This window comes from Otolemur garnettii, unplaced genomic scaffold, assembly GCF_000181295.1.
Source record: "Otolemur garnettii isolate 467f Iridium unplaced genomic scaffold, OtoGar3 scaffold00001, whole genome shotgun sequence".
Lineage (NCBI taxonomy): Eukaryota > Metazoa > Chordata > Mammalia > Primates > Galagidae > Otolemur > Otolemur garnettii.
In genome coordinates this window covers 27,320,935-27,326,932 of record NW_003852396.1, presented here as the reverse complement: position 1 = coordinate 27,326,932, position 5,998 = coordinate 27,320,935, and positions in this window count along the sequence as shown.

The window sequence follows — 5,998 nt, the reverse complement described above, 5'->3', positions numbered from 1 at the left end:
GTTGGCATTCAGGGGAGGCACAAACAATATCTTTGGCTTGAGCAAATATAATTTGAAAAGAGTGAGCAAGAGCTCTAGCTCCTTGATGAAAAATTGATATGAAGAAATTGCAGCAGATAAAGTAGTGTTAAACATAACCAATGAATCTGGTTTATTGTTTCCTTCAATAATAGAGCTAGGTAGCCCAGAACGAGAGTGAACATGAGTAATGAAAAGGGGGCGTTGCCTGTGGCTTAGTAATTGTTGCAAAGTAAAAAACAGATTAAATAATAGTTGGTCATTGGAATGATGAATTAAACTATTATGGATGTGTTGAACAATAAGCACAACATATCCAGAGTCACCAATTAAATTAAGAAGTTGGTCAGAAAACAACTGTAAAGCTAAAATAGCAGCCGCCCACCAATTCAGCCCCTTGTGTGGGTAATAGAATGTTTCCATTCATTGTTTTCTAAGCTACTGCTTCCTTGCCTGTTTTACCAGAACCATCAATAAAATACTGCAACAGTATTTTTTAAAGGGACTATTGAAATTGGGTTGAAAAGTTTTAGGGGTAAAAGTTGAAAATCAACAAAGTTCTTTAAAGATGGCAAAGTGAACTGTATTTCTCCAACAAAATCCATAAGGGCAATTTGCAATTTCTCACTTTGAATCCATGCTGCTTGAAAAGTATGTTTATCTAAACCTGGGCTCAGGATATAAGGGTTATATCCTGCTAATTCCTGACATCTTATTCTCCCTTGAAAAATCAAAGAGATCCTAGCACTTGGAAGGCTGAGGTGGGTGGATTGCCTAAGCTCACTGATTCAAGACCAGCCTGAGCCAGAGTGAGACCTTGTCTCAAAAAACAGCTGGGCACTGTGGCAGGCACCAGTAGTCCCAACTACTTGGGAGGCTGAGGCAAGAGAATTGCTTAAGCCCAAGAATTTGAGGTTGCTGTGAGCTGTGATGCCACTGCTCAAAAAAAAAAAAGAAAGAAAGCAAGCAGCTAGGGGTCAGCCACATACACTGGAGCTGGTGGGCTCAAGCTTAGCCCGGGCCTGCCAAACAACAATGACAGCTATAACCAAAAAATAGCCAGGTGTTGTGGCAGGTGCCTATAGTCCCAGCTACTTGGGAGGCTGAGACAAAAGAATCATTTAAGCCCAAGAGTTTGAGGTTGCTGTGAGCTGTGACACCATAGCACTCTACCAAGGGCAACATAGTGAGACTCTGTCTCAAAAAAAAAAAAAAAAAAAAAAAAAAGAAAGAAAGAAAGAAAAAGAAAAATCAAAGCAAATCTTCAAACTATTAAAGTAAAATTTTTTTTTAGATGGATGGTGGGGAAGAAATGACCATTCAATTATACTTAATTAAAGAGTGAACTGACACAATAACCCAGTTGGTGTATGAGGGGTATTTAAGATTACAAAAGAGATGGGTTGGTTCTCTTGAATTCAGGTTGTCTGGTATTAATAAATTATTCATTGTGAGCTAAATCCTTTTGTGTTTGAGGGGTCAAAATTCATAGAGAATTGGCCAGAGGCAAGATGGCTGACTAGAGCCAGCTTTCCACAGAGGTTCCCATCCAGAAGGAGAGTTAAAGGACAGAATATCAGCAAGTAAGCCAATGGTTTGGAGCTCAGCCAAGAGAGAAGGTTGAAGAATGCACAGCAATACTGCTGAGGTGAGCTGCTACCCCAAGGATACAAACAAAGGGTACAAAATCCATTGCCAAGTAGATGAGAGTCCCCTCCCCCATGAGAAGAGCGCACAGTATACTTCATACAAACAAGCAAGCAGAGTTTAAATGTCCTCCCATTTTATCCCACAGGAGAGACCCTCTAAAAACAGAAATTCCTTCCCCTGCTAGGGTGCCATGGCACTCTCCCGCCAGGCATAAAACTGTATATATTCTCTACCTGCAATTCTGAACTCCCAGAACTCCCCTCCACTCTCACCCTGAGGTCTAGAAGCCTGTCCCCCATGGAGTCCAGATTCTTGGGCATTTTCTCAAGAGGTGTGGACACAGCCAGGGCTGTTGCTGGTCCATGCTGATTCTGTGGCACGGGAGTAAGAAGAAGACAGTCAACTGAGAGGGAACCATACGGGAGTGGCAGTGCCCTGAGGCACAGAGCAGCAGCCACAGGAGCAGGAACAATAGGGCTCACATCCTGTCCCTATCCCCTCTAGGGATATTCCTGACAGACACTCCCTGTCTCTCTGGGCAACCAGAGGAAGCTGGGCATCTTCTCTGGTGGCAGCCACTGGTGGAACAGATCTGGGATGGAAACAGAAATGCAGGCCCTGTGAGTAAAGGGTATGCCTGAGGTGGTACCAGCCTGGGTGGAGTGCGGAGACTAGAATATGTGGGCAGAGAAGGCAGACTCCCAGGGTGGGGCTGACCCAGAGGACTGAGCCTAAGATGCACCTGGCCCTCAGGAGATCATAGCTGAGAAAAAGGCAGAGGCTGGAACTGACAGCTGGGTGTGAGCTCTAACCATGCTCACCCTAAGTCCAGACAGCACAGACCAGGGCTGAGTTGCAGTTTCTGTGAGCTCAAACAGCATTTGATCTGCAGGGGGATATAGCAGGGACAGAAACAAATTCTGTAAAGTTGTTCTGTTTTGCCAGCAACATCAATTGGGGCGGTGCTGGAACTGAGTGAACCACCACAGACTCCATTAAGCACCCGAGGTTGTCAGGCCCCTCCTCCCCCTGCCAGATAATGGCAGAGAGCAGCGCCCTGGCTGAGGAGACATAGATCTCCCTCTGACTCAGGCAGGTGCAAACCCCTGGAGCATCTGCTCATTGGAGGGAACTGGGTCACAGCCCTATGGGGTTACCAGTGACTAGGTGTGACAGAGGTGCAAGGTGGAGAAGGAGGCATCAACCTTCCCAGACTAATTTATTTACTGGGTTGGTCCTTCTGACCTCTCAGAGCACCAGAGCAAGTCATACTTGAGCTGCCAGCAGACTCCTGCTATCTAGTTGCTGGAAACCTTTTGAACTCTCCCACCTGAGACGGGTGCTGACTGGCACAATTGATTTGGACCTCCTAAACTGGGCCAATCACCTGAGGACTATCTAAAGTGGTACTCTGGGTGTGTGGTTGTGGGAAGGTTTGATTTTCCTTTTCCAATTGTTGCCTGGGGGGGGGGGGTGTGTGACTTAATTGCTGATATTTCTCCACAGCTGAGACTGCAGCCCAGAGTAACTGATTCACTAGGGTAGGACAGAGACCAGCTGAAAACAAGACAGAGCCACTTCGATCCACCACACCAAGCAGGCCTATGGGTTCTCAAAGCACTGTATAAGTCCTTGGCAAAACTCCAAGGGAAAAGGTACAGACATCAGTACCGGCCTTTGGGCAAAGGGCTGGTTAATCACTACTCCTGGAGACTCCCACCCAACTTCTTCTTATCTGCTCATCTAGCCAAACGGTGTAAAATTATCATGGGGCGGAATCAGTGGAAAAACTCTGCTAACAGGAATAACCAGAGTAGATCAACCCACCCCCAAGGAAGATTATGGCAGACACAACTGAAGATCCCATTCATAAACAGATGGCTGAGATGTCAGAAATCAAATTCAAAATTTGGATTGCAAATAAGATTAATAGAATAGAGACAAAGTTGGAATTAGAGATTTTTAAAAGTTGTCTCCAGAATTCAATGAATTCAAAGACAAAATCACTAAAGATTTTGACACATTGAGACAAGAATTTGCAGCCCTCAAAGATCTGAGAAATACAATAGAATCCCTCAGTAACAGAATGGAACAAGCAGAAGAAAGGATTTCTGACACCGAAGACAAAGCTTTTGAATGCTCCCAAACTCCAAAGAGGAAGAGAAATGGAGAGTAATAATGGATCATTCTCTCAGAGAGTTCTGGGATAATTCGAAGAAAACTAATATTCACCTTATAGGAATCCCTGAAGGTGATGAAATTGCTTTGCAAAGCACAGAGGCTCTTCTTCATGAGATTATGAAAGAGAACTTTCCAGACATACCAAGAGATTCTGAAATTCAGATAGCAGACAGTTTCAGAACCCAAGCACAACTCAACCTGAATAAGACATCCCCCAGGCACATCATAACTAACTTCACTAAAGTTAATATGAAGGAGAAAATTCTGAAAGCAGCCAGACGTAAGAAAACCATAACCTACAAGGGGAAGAATATTAGAATGACTGCAGATCTCTCTGCTGAAACCTTTCAAGCTAGAAGAGGGTGGTCATCGACTTTTAATCTCCTAAAACAAAATAACTTTCAACCCAGGATCCTGTATCCACTTAAACTGAGTTTCATTTATGATGGAAAAATTAAATACTTTAATGACATTCACACATTGGAGAAATTTGCCATAACTAAACCAGCCCTCCTGGATATTCTCAGACCTATCTTCCATAATGATCAGCACAATCCTCCACCACAAAAGTAAAGTCACCCAGAAACTATGGATCAAATTCCAACTGCCACAGTGGCAAAAGGATTAAAAACATCCACTGGACTTTTGAAAAACTCAATACCCAAAATTTTACCAGGTTTATCAATATTCTCAATTAATGTGACTGGCTTAAATTGTCCTCTAAAGAGGCACAGGCTGACTGACTGGATACAAAAACTCAGACCAGATATCTTCTGCATACAAGAATTTCATCTTACCTGAAAAGATAAATATAGACTCAAGGTGAAGGGATGGTCATCTATATTCCAGGCAAATGAAAAGCAGGCGTTGCAATTTTATTCGCAGATACAATAGGTTTTAAACCAACAAAAGTAAATAAGGATAAGGATGGTCATTTCATATTTGTTAAGAGTAATGCTCAAGAGGCTGAGATTTCAATTGTTAATATTTATGCACCCAACCAGAATGTGCCTCAACTTGTAAGAGACACTCTAACAGGCGTGAGCAGCTTGATTTCCTCCAGCTTCATAGTAGTCAGAGATTTTAACACTCCTTTGGCAGTGTTGGATAGATCCTCCAATAAGAAGCTAAGCAAAGAAATTTTAGATTTAAACTTAACCATTCAACATTTGAATTTAACAGACATCTACAGAACATTCATCCTAACAAAACTGAATATACATTCTTCTCATTAGCCCATGGAACATACTCCAAAATCAACCACATCTTAGATCACAAGGCTAACCTCAGCAATTTTAAAAGAATAGAAATTATTCCTTGCATCTTCTTGGACCATCATGGAATAAAAGTTGAACTCAGGACAACAACAGGAATCTGCTTACTCATACAAAAACATGGAAGCTAAATAACCTTATGCTGAATGATAGCTTGGTCAATGACAAGATTAAGAAGGAAATTACCAAATTTTTGGAACAAAACGATAATGAAGACATGAATTATCAGAACCTCTAGGATACCAAGGTAGTCCTAAGAGGGAAATTTATAGCACTGCAAGCCTTCCTCAAGAGAATGGAAAGCGAGGAAGTTAACAAATTCATGGGACATCTCAAGCAACTGGAAAAGGAAGTACATTCCAACCCCAAACCCAGTAGAAGAAAAGACATAATCAAAATTAGAGCAGAATTAAATGAAATTGAAAACAAAAGGATTATACAACAGATCTATAAATCAAAAAGTTGTTTTTTGAAAAGGTCAATAAAATAGATAAACCTTTGGCTAACCTAATCAGGAAAAAAAAGAATAAAATCTCTAATTTCATCAATCAGAAATAGTAAAGATGAAATAACAACAGACCCCTTAGAAATTCAGAAAATCCTTAATGAATATTACAAGAAACTTTATTCTCAGAAATATGAAAATCTGAAGGAAATTGACCAATACTTGGTAGCACGCCACCTTCCAATACTTAGCCAGAAGGAAGTGGAAATGTTGAACAGGCCTATATCAAGTTCTGAAATAGCAACTATACAAAATCTCCCTAAAAAGAAAAGCCCAGGACCAGATGGCTTCACATCAGAATTCTACCAAACCTTTAAAGAGGAACCAGTACCTATATTACTCAACCTTTTCCAAAATATAGAAAAAGATG